The following is a 15,700-nucleotide window of genomic DNA, read 5'->3' as shown; positions in this document are numbered from 1 at the left end:
AAAATAACTTTGTCGCTATTAAACTGATGCTTGGAACTTTGTATTGTAGAATTTTATGTGGTTCCTGACAGGTTGGCATCAAAATGGTTAGATGGAAGCTATGAAACAGTCGGTACTGGTTTACGTGGTACCAGTACCAGGTCTCATCAGCCTGTGATGAGATCCCTGTCCTGATTATAATAAAATGATGTATGATTAATTACAAATGTAATGCTTATTTATTCATCATCATCATCATCGTTTAACGTCTGCTTTCCATGCTAGCATGGGTTGGACGATTTGACTGAGGACTGGTGAAACCGGATGGCAACACCAGCCTCCAATCTGATTTGGCAGAGTTTCTACAGCTGGATGCCCTTCGTAGCGCCAACCACTAAGAGAGTGTAGTGGGTGCTTTTACGTGTCACCTGCATGAAGGCCAGTCAGGCGGTACTGGCAACGGCCACGGCTTATTTATTCATATTATTTTTAATTAATGTGGTAATGCATAATCAATTCCAAACAATGTTCTGCTCTTTCAGGATGTAGTGGCACGAAATTATAGCCGCCATTGAGGAAGTACTATTCTGCACTTGCGCAAGGGACTTGCCTTTCCGGAAGCCCCTCGAGTGCGCATGCGTAGTAAAATTAGTACTTAAAGAGTTTGTTTCACTCTCTAAGCCTCTTGAGCGCGACACCTTCGACGTGACGACACCTCGCTCCTCAACGAAGCACTCTTCACCACGATGCTATCGATATGACGGCTATTTGCTCTTCTGGCATGCATCAAGGAAGCTCTTAACCTTCCAATACCAATTACAACTTAATCAGCGGCTGCTAAACTGAATGACACGGGATTTGTAAAACCAAGCATCATCAAAAAATAAAGCTTATTTTTATTATGTTGTTAAATTGTTCTACTGTTTCTTCATATATAATTATGTTGAAAGGTGATAGAGAGAGACTAATGTCTCTATGGCAACTATCAACCTTTTACAAGTACATATACGTGAAAGCATGCCAAAAAGCTTAGCATGGCCTCTGCTCAAGGTTGACAAATCAAGTTCATTAAGTGTTCCATATTTTCTGTAGGCGCAGTCATGGCTGTCTTGTAAGAAATTTGTTTCCCAACCACATTCCTCCGGGTTCAATCCCACGATGTGGCAACTTGGGCAAGTGTCATCAACTATAGCCCCAGGCTGACCAAATTCTTCTGAGTGGATTTGGTAGATGGAAACTAAAAGGCCATCGTACATACATTTCATTTACTTTTTTCTTCTCCAACTCCTGCTTCTTCTTCTTAGCCTTCTTTCTTCCTTCCTCTTGTTGTTGTTGTTGTTTTTCTCCTCCTCCTCCTCTCTATCACATCCACAATTGAGTCATTTAGCGACTGTTTTAACACCCAGACTTCATGGGACGCAATTAATTCCTTGCGGGCTATTCGTTCCATGACTTGGTTGATGTGTGAGGTCAGAGAGATAGGCTTATAATTTTTAGCATCTGCCGTGTCTCTTCACTTATGGATGGGGCATATTATCCATTTCTTCAGTTTTTCTGGCAGCTTATCAATGTAAGAAAGCCCTGAAAATAAAGCTGAAGTGGTTTTGAAAGGGCTCGTTTGCTTTGCACGATTTGAGGAGGGAATCCATTAGCAGCTGAGTTTGTGTCAGCCTCATCTATGGCCAGTGTCACATCATCTTCAATGTTAATGCAATCAATTTTCACCTCTTTGGTTACAGGTGAAGTGGCAAAGAATTCTGCTGGTTTGTTCACTTACCTGTGTCCCAGAGGTGTAGTGAATACACCCTGGGATTGTTTGTTCAGTATTTCACTGATCCTCATCGGGTTGCCTGATCCTCATTGGGTTGCCTGATCTTCATTGGGTTGCCTGATCGTCATCGGGTTGCCTGATCCTCATTGGGTTGCCTGATCCTGATCGGGTTGCCTGATCTTCACTGGGTTGCCTGATCCTCATCGGGTTGCCTGATTCTCATTGGGTTGCCTGAGCCACATCGGGTTGCCTGATCCTCATCGGGTTGCTTGATCCTCATAGAGTTGCCTGATCCTCATCGGGTTGCCTGATCGTAATCGGGTTGCCTGATCCTCATTGGGTTCTCTGATTCTCATTGGGTTGCCTGATCCTCATGGGGTTGCCTGATCGTATCGGGTTGCCTGATCGTCATCGGGTTGCCTGATCTGCATCGGGTTGCCTGATCTGCATCGGGTTGCCTGATCTGCATCGGGTTGCCTGATCCTCATCGGGTTGCCTGATCCTCATCGGGTTGCCTGATCCTCATTGGGTTGCCTATGAGAGAGACATGTTTTTGGAAGAGGAGTCCTGTCTTTTGGTGTACTGATGCTGTTTCTTTGGCCAAGTTAAAGAAAACTTTAGTGTTCGGCTCGATATTTTCTATGTCCGTGGGCATATGGAGTAGTGGTTAACAGTGCGGATTACTAACCCCAAGATTCCGAGTTCGATTCCAAGAAGTGACCTGAATAAGAACAACAACAACAACAATAATAATAAAAATAATAATAATTACTCTTATACTTGTTTCAGTCATGCTGGAGCACCGCCTTTAGTCGAGCAAATCGACCCCAGGACTTATTCTTTGTAAGCCTAGTACTTACTCTATTGGTCTCTTTTCCCGAACGGCCAAGTTACGGGGACGTAAACACACCAGCATCGGTTGTCAAGCGATGTTGGGGGGACAAACACAGACACACAAACATATACATATATATATATACATATATATACGACGAGCTTCTTTCAGTTTCCGTCTACCAAATCCACTCACAAGGCTTTGGTCGGCCCGAAGCTATAGTAGAAGACACTTGCCCAAGGTGCCACACAGTGGGACTGAACCCAGAACCATGTGGTTGGTAAGCAAGCTACTTACCACACAGCCACTCCCGCGCCTGCAATGTGTTAAAATAATAATAACACCACCAAAAAAATACCTTAGGAATGAGAACCCAGATTCGAAATTTCCCCAAGACACTTGATTAAGGTTAGAGGATATATCAGCCAAAACGTGTTAACAACAAACAAAACGAGGGCAAATATCCGTCAAATGTAAATAATGTACATAATTCCTCATCTCTTAAATATAGAACCATTTTGTTTTAGAATTAAAAAATGTTGATTTTATAGTTTTAACTTTACAAGTCCCCAAAAACGTCTGATTTCATTATTTTGGCCTGATTTAGGTTTTTAAGAGCCAGAAAAGCGTAAAAGAAAACTCACATAAAACACAATGTTAGTATTAAACTAAAAAAGTTTATTGATAAAATGGCTATAAAAAAAAATAAAAATAGGAAAATGAAAAACACCATTTATACATAATTTAATTTTTCTTCTTCTCTTTCTGCATTTTGTTCATGAGATGCATCTTGCTTCTCATGAAAATTTACATGTCAATGTTTTCATCAGACAGGGATGATCTTTTTGCCCTCAAGATGTCCTTGCCCATAGAAAACAAATGTTTCACTGCAGTACTGGAGGGGATGGCTGTGTTGAACTTGATGAACAAGTCCACCAACACTTGCTCACATAAATGTTATGTGTGAATACAAAACAGATGAGTTCAAATTGCGTCGAAGTCAATGTTTGCCTTTCATCCATTCGGGGTCGATAAAATAAGTACCAGTTCAACTCTGGTACGATATAACCGACATACCCCTCCCTCGACCTTACTGGCCTTGTGTGGAAATTTTGAATTCAATATATGTGTCAGGCATTCTTTCGATACCCGTATATGAAAACTGGAAGTCTTTGGCAATTTCCGTAAAAATATTGTATTTCTTCCATTTTTTAAATCGCTTCTGTTTATGTAGTTTTTGTGTTTATATGCATGTGTTTATGTTGGTGTATCAGTATAATGCCAGTGTTAGAATGGTGGCAGCTGATGAAGGAAATGTTCTCTGTGTGGCCTGTGTGTTTTCTGTACTCTGTTTATCATTTTGCCTATGTTTTGTTTGCAACGTCCTGTACCCAGATATGCATCTATATATACAGGTAGATGTAGGTATGTACATACATGTACGTATATAAGCATATACTCATTTCTTATTTGTATCAGTATAGAATGCCGTCTCGTGTGAAGTTTTCGAAACTCCTCACCTGAAATTTTTTTCTTTTTCTTTTTCACCACATATTCCGATTTGGTCGGAATCTACACCATCTGAAGAATATTTGTAGAGAATTTCATTTTAAAATATCCATTTGTGCGGAAGTAAAGTCCAGTCCCGATTCTGTCAAAACAAATCCTGTTATATAGAAGTTAACTCAAACTACTGTGAATAAAAACAAAGCTATGTTTATCAAATAAATGATGTGAAAGTAGTATTAATTATATCTCACCTCTGGTTTAATTAATGTATAAATTGGACTTCGTACACCGAATGAAAGTTCCAAAGTTCGTTTCCATAGGTCATCGGAGATATAAATATTGTTTAGAGATAGTGGGAATAAGACATGAGAGTAGGAGAAAAAGGAGAGAAGTAGATATATATATAAAGGGAAACTAGGAAGATGAGAAAAAGAAGGCGAGAGCTAAAGATACAAACGAGGGGAAAAGGGGAGACGATAGATAGAGATAAAGTGAAAAAAAAGGAAGAATGGATAATGGGACAAGAACGGGGAGTGATAGTAATGTAAAAGAGGAGAAGAGATAGATAGAAAGGAGAGAGGAGGAATTTGTATATCAATGCATAGAAAGTTTAATTCTTTTGTCTTTGTATAGAGCATGTGTCACCAAACTACGGCCCGCGGGCCGGTTCCGGCCCACCGACGTATGCTGAAAAGAATAAACATGCTTTAATACTGCTTCTTACACTTCTTAGATTACGCATGTTGTATGTGTAGCAAACTCATAAGAGGCGGAGAGAGAACGTAAGTTCGTTTGCCCGAACATGAGAAATTATTGATTTCTCATTGGTTAAAAATTACTGCCCATATACGAATTATGAACTTCGTTGAAGAAATCTTTCACGGGGTTACGGTTCTATGATTCGTGTATGAGTAGTTATAAAAACCCTGATTTTCGGCAAAAATCTCCAGTGATCGTTGGAAGTCCGCGACACTCACTCTTTTGGGATCTTTTTTAAAACGGGGGCCACATTTTTCATTAATGTTTTACGTAGTGTTTTTGGTACCGAAAGACTTTCAAACTTCGTATACTTATCTATTTTGTGTTATAGAACAGAAAAATATTTTTGTATTCGAATTTATTTCATGTAAAAAATTGTCTTATTTCGATAATTTCAACCAATCACTGACGTCCATTCAGCCGATATACATTAAGTGCCGACTACATAAACAAACGATTCTTCGTTTTATTTGCTTTTTTCATTTTAAATTTGCTTTAACCCTAACCCTAACCCTAACTCTAACCCTAACCCTAACCCTAGGGTTAGGGTTAGAGTTAGGGTTAGGGTTAGGGTTAATTGTTTCAGAATCGTTTGTTTATGTAGTTGGCGCTTAATGTATATCGGCTGAATGGACGTCAGTGATTGGTTGAAATTACAGAAATACGACAACTTTAACATGGAATAATTTATGGATTTCTTTTTTTTTTAAGAAGACTAAGAGAAAAAGATGTTTTATATGACACATTCTACCAGTGTTCCAAGTTTCAAAGTGTTTCGTTAATGAAAAATGTGGCCCCCATTTTAAAAAAGATCCCTCTTTTGAGTATAGGCTATTATATATGCCATGTTCAATACTCAAATCCGACAATATTGAATTGTCGTGAAACGTTATTAGTTAGAACGAGAAACTAGTTAATGATAAATTTAAGTCTTAAATTCTCTATGATGAAATGCTTTGTTTCTAAATTTCTATAAATGTAAAAATACGTATATAATAAATTAATGTAGAAACTTAATTCCTTTTACTTCTCGTTTCTTTCAACTTGTTGAATTCATTTCTGTATATTAATGAAACTTTATTTTTTTATGTGTAACGGTCAAAAAAATATAATCTATATCTTCAACATACATGCACGTAATAAACGCTCATCCACGTCTTGTCATGTATACATCATAACATTTACGCAGCCTAAACTAAACTTAGAGTTATGCTTAGTGATAAATACTTATAATTAAGTTATAAGTAACGAAATTATCACTATAGCTTTTAATTAATGAACAATAATATTCGTTATAACTTACGAATGAAAACATTATAAATAAAGATATAGTATATCCCACATTTCAACGACCTGTTGTTGTGATAAACAACCAACATATAAAAACTGGTGTCCGACCTGTTATACACATAAAATATGTATACTGAGTCAGGCACTTCATGCACTAATTCAGCCACGTAGCCAACCGATTGCAACTGGGAGTGCTATCTTGATAGCTGGGGATGCTGAACAGGGGTACGGACAAAAGCCCCTACTTAAAGTGTGAAAGTGGACAAAAGCCCCATGCTATCTATCCTTGAAGATTCTCTTTTAAACATGTTTTTCTAATTTTTAACTGTTACCATTGATAAACAAAAAATATTGTTGAAACTAGTTTGGTATATATGTAAATAAATGTATTTTAAACATTGAGGGGTTTTTGAAATTTAGGTGCATTTTCAACAACATATTTTCCCATATATATATATATATATATATATATATATATATATATGCATATATGTACATATACATACGCACACACACATGCATATATGGGTACAGGACGTCACCAACAGTAAACAACATGACTGTTGATGAAGTGTCATTCTTTATGTTACTTGTCCTGTTTTCCATTTGTTTCTCTTGCTTGCATATTGAGCTCATTTGTTTTCATATTTCATGTTGTTCACTGTTGGTGACGTCCTGTACCCATATATGCCTGTGTGTGTTTGTATATATATATATATATATGCATGTATATGTGTGTGAGTGTATGTATGTATGTAGGTATGTATGTAGATATATATACATATAAATATATATATATAAACACACACACACACATATATATATATATATATATATATATATGGGAGAATATACAAATAATAACAACAGACGAGGACAGGTGGTGTAAATAACAAAAGTATATATTAGTATGACGCTCGGGAATACGGAAAGTCTTTGACGTTTCGAGCTACGCTCTTCAACAGAAAGAATACGGAGACAAGGAGAAAAACACAGAGAAAAAAAATTGAATAGTGTTCAGTCAACGGTCAATCATATTAATGGCCGATCATAACAATGACTGACTGGAAGTTAGAAATTCTTATTTCAGGAGAGCTAAGAAAGGGGGAGATAACAAACGGTGATCGGGAACGAGGGGCTGTGTGTGGGAGGTAGAATGCTGGTGATCTTGACGTATGTAGTGTGAAAATGGGGAAGGGAGAAAGGGAGTTAGTAGTTGGTCAGTTGTAGTGTGTGCGTGGTGTGATGCGAGAGTATTGGTGTGGTGTGCGTGGTGTGATGCGAGGGTATTGGTGTGGTGTGATGTGAGGGTGTTGGGAGGTGGGGAAGGCATGGGTAGAGTGTGGGTTAGGCTTAGGGTGGGGTAGAGGTAGGGGTCTGTGGGTAGGGGTGGGTGGTGGGTGTAAGGAATTGGATGGGGTGGAGTGGGAAGGTAGAGTAGGAGTGTGTTGGGGTGTGGTGGGATGAGCTTATGAGAGGGTATTGACGAGGAGGGAGAAGGGGAAGGTGGATGTAAGAGAGGGGGAAGATGGGTATGGGAGGGGAGAGGAAGAGAGGAGAGAGGGTGGGTATAAGAGAGGGAAGGTGGATTAAGAGAGGGGGAAGGTGGGTGTGGGGGGAGAGAAAGAGGGGAAGGTGGGTATGGGGGGAGAAAGAGAGGAAGGGTGAGTGGGGGAAGGTGGGTATGGGGGAGAGAAAGAGGGGAAGGTGGGTATGGGGGGAGAAAGAGAGGAAGAGAAAGAGAGTGAGAGAGAGGGAAGAGGGGTATGGGGGGAGAAAGGGAGGAAGAGAAAGAGAGTGAGAGAGAGGGGAAGAGAGTGAGAGAGTAAGGGTGAGAGAGTAAGAGAGTAAGGGTGAGAGAGTAAGAGTGTAGAGAGTAGGAGAGTAAGAGTGTAGAGAGTAAGAGTGAGAGAGGGGGGAGTACGAGAGAAGAGAGTGAGAGAGAGTAAGAGAGAGGAGAGAAAGAGTAGGGGTGAAGAGAAGTGGGAGTGGAGAGAAGTATGAAGAGAGGTGAAGAGACGTACAAAGAAGTAGGAATCGGAGCAGGTGGTGGGGGAGGGGAGAGATGGGTGGTAGGAGGGAGGGTGGGGGAGAGAGACAGGAGGAGGGGGTTAGATGAAGAGTGGAGGGGAGTTGAGCCCATGTGGCGCAAAGGAGAGAAGATAGAAGATTAATCCCTGTTCACGGCGCAAACGGGAGTCCGGATGGCCCCTGTGCATGGACAATCCAAACACAGACAGGTGTTGCCGCAAGGAGTGGCCGGCAGAACGGAAGTGGCGTGACACCGGGGTGTCATTGCCGACGTTGATGTCTCGGAGGTGTTCCGCGAATCGGTCGGCCAGGCGGCGCCCCGTTTGTCCGATGTACAGGGATTGGCAGAGAGAGCAGGAGAGGCAATATATGATGTTGGTAGACGTGCAGGTGAAGGAGTCGGTGATGCGATAGGGTCGGTGATGGGTGCTGGTGAGGAGGGTGGTGTTGGAGAGGTAAGGGCAAGTGCGGCAGCAGGGGAACGAGCCAGGTTGGGAGGTTGGGTTGGGGAAGAAGCTGTGGACCAAGAGGTCCCGTAGGTTGTGGGCTCGTTTGAAGGAGGGGAGGGGTCGATTAGGGAAGATGTGGGAGGTGGAGGGGTCGGACTGGAGGCGCCGAAAAGCTCGGAGAATGGAGCGTTGGAGGAGTAGGGTGGTGGGATGGTAGGTAAGGGGAAAAGGGAGGCGGGAAACGGCAGGGCGGGTTCGGGGGGAGAGAGCAGATGCACGGTCCACAGAACGTGCTCTGGCAAGGGCGGTGTGGATGGTGGTGGATGGATATCCACGCAGGCTAAAGTGGTGAGCCATGAGTTGAGACTGAGTCTCAAAGTCATGGCTGTCGCTACAAAGTCTGCGTAGACGGAGGAATTGGGAATAGGGGATAGAAAGTTTTGTGTGTCTAGGGTGGGAGGAGGAGAAGTTGAGATAGGAGTGTGAGTCTGTGTGTTTGTAGTGGATGGAGGTGCTAAGGGCGGAGTGGAGGATGCTGACCGAAATGTCGAGAAAGGGGGCAGAGGTGTCAGAGACAGTACAGGAGAAGTGGAGGGCAGGATGGAAAGACTGAACGAAAGAGAGGAACGAGTCAAGATGTTCGCGGGAGAGTGAGGTGGCACCGATACAGTCGTCGATATACCGACCGTATAGTTCGGGAGTGGGACCAGTGAAACTGGAGAATATTTGGGCCTCAACATAACCAACGAAGAGGTTCGCGTAGTTGGGGCCCATTCTCGTCCCCATGGCCACTCCCGAGGTTTGCTGGTAGATATCTCCCGCGAACGAGAAGCAGTTGAGAGATAGGACAAGTTCGGCCAGACGAATGAGTGTGGAGGTGTCGGGTTGTGGGTTGGGGCGTTGGTCTAGAAAAAACTTCAGGGCACGCAACCCCTCGTCGTGGGGGATCACTGTATAGAGGCTCTGGATGTCTAGAGTGAAGAGAAGCTTAGAAGGGCCGGGAGGGAAAGAGAAAGAGTTGAATAGACGAAGCGCGTGGTTAGTGTCATGAATGTGGGAAGGGAGAGAAGCCACTAGGGGGGCGAGGACACGGTCTAGGTATTTTGAGATAAGCTCGGTGGGGCAGTTGCAGGCGGAGACGATGGGGCGGCCAGGGTTGTTCGGTTTATGGATCTTGGGCAGGAAGTAAATGGTGGGGGTGCGTGGGGTGCGAACAATAAGGTTGGAGGCGGTGGCGGGGAGACGGGAGGAGAGGATGAGGTCATGGATAGTGGAGGACACAGTCTGTTGGTAGCTGGGCGTGGGGTCGGAGGGCAGAGGGCGGTAGAATGAGGTATCTCGAAGTTGACGGAGAGCTTCGGCCTCGTAGAGGTCCGCGCGCCATACTACCACGGCTCCACCCTTATCAGCCGGTTTTATGATGATGTCCGTGCGGCGTCGGAGGGATCGAAGGGCCGAGAGTTCGGCTGGGGAGATGTTGAGTCGAGATGGATGCCTGGAAAAGTTAAACCGGCTCACAGCGCATATATATATATATATATATATATCATTCAGATTTAATTGAATTAGGTACTTAATTGAGGCATCAGGCTGTGATGCACTGATACTTGGACATCCTTGCCACTTATTTGCTTTATATATATATATATATATATATATATATATATATATATACATATATATATCAAAATATACAACAAGGATATCCAGAGGTATTGCATTATCTCTAGATATTCTTGTTGCTTATTTTTGATTTAAAATTGTATGGATAATACCGTACAAAATTCAGGTGCCTCAACTTAAGTACCATATTCATCTGAATCTAAATTTTTGCTGAAGTCATCTGCCATACCCAAAGTACACACACACACACACATCAAAATAAGCAACAAGGATATCCGGAGGTAATTCATTACCTCTGGATATCCTTGTTGATTATTTTGATTTTAATCACCTTGCTTTGAAATTGTATGGATAATACCGTACGAAATTCTGGTGCCTCAACTTAAGTACCATATTTAATCTGAAACTAAATTTTTACTGAACTCATCTGCCATACCAAAAGTAAATATACATATATATATATATATATATATATATATATATATATATATATATATATATATATATATATATATATATATATATATATATATATATATAAAATATCCACTACTCAGGAAGAGACTATTCTAGAGTACATTCTGTCTTATCTTCGAAACGTATAGTCAGAATAGAGGCAGCTGATGAAGGAATATTCCAAGTGTCTTTCCGTTTTCCTATGTGTTCGTTCCGTTGTCTGTAGTTCATTGTTCTAACGTCCTGTACCCTGATATGCATATATATACACATGTAGATGTAAGTATGTACATATATGTGTGTATACATGTATATATATTCTTTGTATTATTATATATATATATATATATATATATATATATATATATATATATATATATATATATATATATATATATACATAGATATATATATATATATATACATATATATATATATATATATATATATAATATATATATATATAGAGAGAGAGAGGTGACAGAGTTGGTATGTTAAAGCACGTGGTTGGATGTAGAAAGGACAAAATAGAATGAAAAAACTACAGAAGACTTGTATTATTTGGTCAAAGAATATATTTAAATCGCAATGTTAGAAAAATCTCACAACACATAAAATTTTATAACATTTTTCTAACATGACGATTGAAATATATTCTTTAACCATATAATACAAGTCTTCTGTAGTTTTTCATTCTATTTTATATATACACACACACATACATACACATAGATATATAGATACACACACTCACATATTCACACACGGAGCAAATGTCATTTACTTTTTAAGTTCGAATGAAGTACGAAGGGTTACAAAGAGTTATCTCCCTGTACTGTAAACGAAAGAGAAAACGTCTGCTGTCCGTAATTTAGTTGATATGTTAGAAATAAAGATAAAGAAATCGCGAAACAAGATAAACGTTGGTTTGAAAGCAGGCACTAATTACCAGACTACTTGCTATTGCCCTCACCCCAGCCTGTCATTTAATATAAGGGTAGAAAATGAATATACCCTTCACAAAGTATAGGACAAAATCTCACTCAGGAAAAGGCTCCATTAGGACAAAAAAAAAAAAGAACAAGAAACAAATAATTTTCGAATTATATTTTGTGTTTGAAGCTGGCAGAACTGTTAGCACTCTGGGCAAAACGCTTCGTGAGTTTTGAGTTCAAATTCCACCAAGTTGACATTGCTTTTTAATCTTTTGGGGTCAATTAAATAAGTACCAGTTATGCACTGGGGTTGATGTAACTGACTTAATCCCTTTCCTCTAAATTTCAAGACCTTGTGCCTTCAGTAGAAAGGATTATTATTATTATTATTATTATTATTATTATTATTATTATTATTATTATTATTATTATGGCGAGCTGGCAGAATCGTTACCATGCTGGGCAAAATGGTTAGCGCTATTTTGTCTGCTGCTACATTCTGAGTTCAAATTCTGTGGAGGTCGATTTTACTTTTCATCCTTTTAGGATCGATTAAATAAGTACCAGTTATGCACTGGGGTCAATGTAATCGACTAAATCCCTTCCCCGAAATTCGAGCCAAATCATGCTTCCAGTAGAAAGAATTATTTGTAATTTATGAACACCTCTCTGCAATGTAAAATATTGCTTTCAAATTTTGGCACAAGGGCAGCAAGGTCAGAGGGGAGGATAAGTTGACTAAATCAACCCCAGTATTCAACTGGTACTTATTTTATTGACCCCACCAAAAGGATGAAAGGTAAAGTCAACTTGAGCAGAATTTCAAGTCAGCAAATAAAGACGGGTCAGATGCCACTAAACATTTTGCTCGGTGTGCTAACGGTTCTGTTAGGTCACCATTTTTGTACAATGGAAAATATTACATTCATTATATAACAAGAGCACTCAGAGGGCACAAACCTCGGCCAAGGCAACACCAACCTCCTCTAAATGATTAGCCAGACATGATTTTTAAAATGAGAATATCTGAAATAAACTCCACTGCTCTCACAAACGAGAATACTAAAAATGAACCCGACTGCTCTCAAAAATTAAGTCAAAAAACAGGAAAAATAATCCAGAATCCTTGACAGTACTGGACCGATCCCAAAATCTAATCAGCTCGTACCAGTCACAAGGCTAAACATCCCTGAAAGTGCCATCCGAATCCATCCAGAGGTTCTTGAGATATCTTGTCCAAAGTTAAACAAACATGACTGGAAACGATACCTCTGCATTTGCTAAGGCGGAAATAATAACCCCAATCACACACACACAAAAAAAAAAATGAATATACACCCTCTCCTCAACTTACGACCAAGTTCTGTTCTGACTGACAGGTCGTAAGTCAATCTGGTCATATGTCGGATTTATATCTTTCATGACTATTTTCGTTCAAATGCAGTTGTTACTTGAAAGCGACCGAGTGAGAGACAGTGGCAGGCAGTGGACACCTGGATCTGAAGGAGGCCTGCATTGCCAGATGCTGACCAAAGTCTGAAAATCGATTATCTTTTTATTTCTTTATTTTTTGTGGTCATAAGTTCAGATGGTTGTCAGTCACAAAGGTTGTAAATCGAGGAGAAATTGTAATTAAAAGAACATTATACTGTAGCTTTAAAAAAATAAAAACAAGGAGTGGCTGTGTGGTAAGTAGCTTGCTTACCAACCACATGGTTCCGGGTTCATTCCCATGCGTGGCACCTTGGGCAAGTGTCTTCTACTATAGCTGCGGGCCGACCAAAGTCTTTTGAGTGGATTTGGTAGATGGAAACTGAAAGAAGCCTGTCGTATATATGTATATATATATATGTGTGTATGTCTGTGTTTGTCCCCCCAAATTCGCTTGACAACCGATGGTGGTGTGTTTATGTCCCCGTAACTTAGCAGTTCGGCAAAAGAGACCGATAGAATAAGTAATGGGCATCCAAAGAATAAGTCCTGGGGTCGATGTGTTCGACTAAAGGTGGTGCTCCAGCATGGCCACAGTCAAATGACTGAAACAAGTAAAAGAGTAAAGAGTAAGTACAATATTGGGAACCTCATTTTGTGTTTTACCACAACTTGATGCTCTGCCCAATGCTATTGAGAACTTTCTCCATGGTCTTTCTCTCTCTATCAACTGCATATTTGACTTTGAGACAAAATATATTTTTCACAAATATTCCCTACCTTACAAAAACTATATCAGCTAAGCAAATGGCCTTCCTTAAATGTATAAAAAAAGTTATTACATAATCTGATCACTATTTCAGAAAATTATCGCTGCTCCCTTTGAACATGTAAAAGGTAAATTTAGATGGGGCAAAATGAGTAAGCCAAGATAAAGCATGTTTGCTGCTTCAGTTCTCCAGAGATACATTTGAAAACACTCATACATATCAATATCCAAGTCTAGAGAAGTCTCACATAAAACAAGTTACACAAGTGATAAGATTAAATGAATTTCGATCTGCAAGTTAATAAACACCTGCTTATGGTGGCATAGACATTTTTCTGTATGTAATTCAATCCTGATTCATTAAGAAGTATGGTTAGTAGTCAAGGAGTTGGTTTTCAACTCTAGTCACAATGCATACTAATGAGGACAAACATTTTTACTAATCACTCAAGCGAATAAAAGCCTTGTGAGTTAGGTAGTCAGAAACAAGTAAATGCATTGCCCTCAAGCGCATGCATATATATACATACACACACACATATATGTATATATTCATATACATATAGATATATATCTGTATCTATATCTATAAGGCCAGTTGACATTGCCGTAGCCGCAGATTATTCTCTTTCCAAAGCACTGCCATAACAACTTCGGTGTTTGTCTTGTGGTATGAGCAGGTGCCCCATCTTGACGGGACCATGTGTGAAGCCTACTTCGAATGGCCTTCACGCATTTTTCTTGTGGGGATACCTGCAAGCGAGCGATCTTATCAACAAACCGGAGACCCTGGTGCACGTGAAAGAGAATAACCTTCCTTGTTACACTTTATCTATATGTACATGTCTCTGCTTCCTCCTACTCCCACACCTAACTAACTCTCTCTATTTCTAAACTGCCGTTTGTATATGCAGTTTTATTTCTTTAGGCATCAGTTTCTACTTAGAGACGAAAGTAAAATTCATAGCACAGAAACGAAAATTAAACTTTAGAAACAGCAATGCTGCCATAAATTACGTGGAAACCATGAGCATGCTTTCATGGGAGATAATCAGAGAAAGACTTGAAAGTAAACCTAAGATCGTAATACTTCGCTTAAAGTAACATAAATATAACAAAAATCCAGAATCCTTACTGAATCGATCCAAAAATCTAATCATTTTGTACCAGTCATGAGGCCAAACATCCCTGAAAGTTTCATCTGAATCCATCCAGCGCTTCTTGAGATATCTTGTGCACAGACAAACAAGCAAACAAACACAACTGAAAACAATACCTCTGCCTCCGCTGAGGCAGAGGTAATAAATAGGTATTTGGTTGTCTTATCTGTAACTTTCAGTTTTTAATTATTCAGTGAAGTAATCGGTAGGTGTATATGTTGTTGAATAGAATAATTTTTAAGGTATTATACGAGGTTAATTCATGTAGAAGTGTTTAGTATATTAATTAAATAGGTAACTAATTATTGCAATGTAAAGATCCTAAGACTTATGGTTTGTAAGCCAATTACTTATTCTATCGGTTTCTTTTGCCGAACCGCTAAGTGACGGGGACGTAAACACACCAAGGCTGTGAAAGATGTCAGAACATTTATAAAGGGGTCTTACAGCTGTTTCCGGGATATTTCATATTTCCCTTCATCAGAGACGGTGCGAGAAAATGGTTAAGGAATAGTTATTACAGAAAAGATATGAAATGCAGAGTGAAATGGAGGAATGAAAACAGATCTGAGATATGTAAGGATATTGTATCTGCAATTCCATTATTTAAGCAGAGTGGTGTATGTATAAGTTTTCTGTACATTGTGTGTAAATTCCAAAAGGAAGAATTGATATATATATATATATATATATATATATATAC

This window comes from Octopus bimaculoides, chromosome 30 (assembly GCF_046866305.1).
Source record: "Octopus bimaculoides isolate indiv1 chromosome 30, ASM4686630v1, whole genome shotgun sequence".
NCBI classification, from domain to species: domain Eukaryota; kingdom Metazoa; phylum Mollusca; class Cephalopoda; order Octopoda; family Octopodidae; genus Octopus; species Octopus bimaculoides.
The sequence above is the reverse complement of the archived record's forward strand: the minus strand, read 5'-3'. Positions refer to the sequence as shown.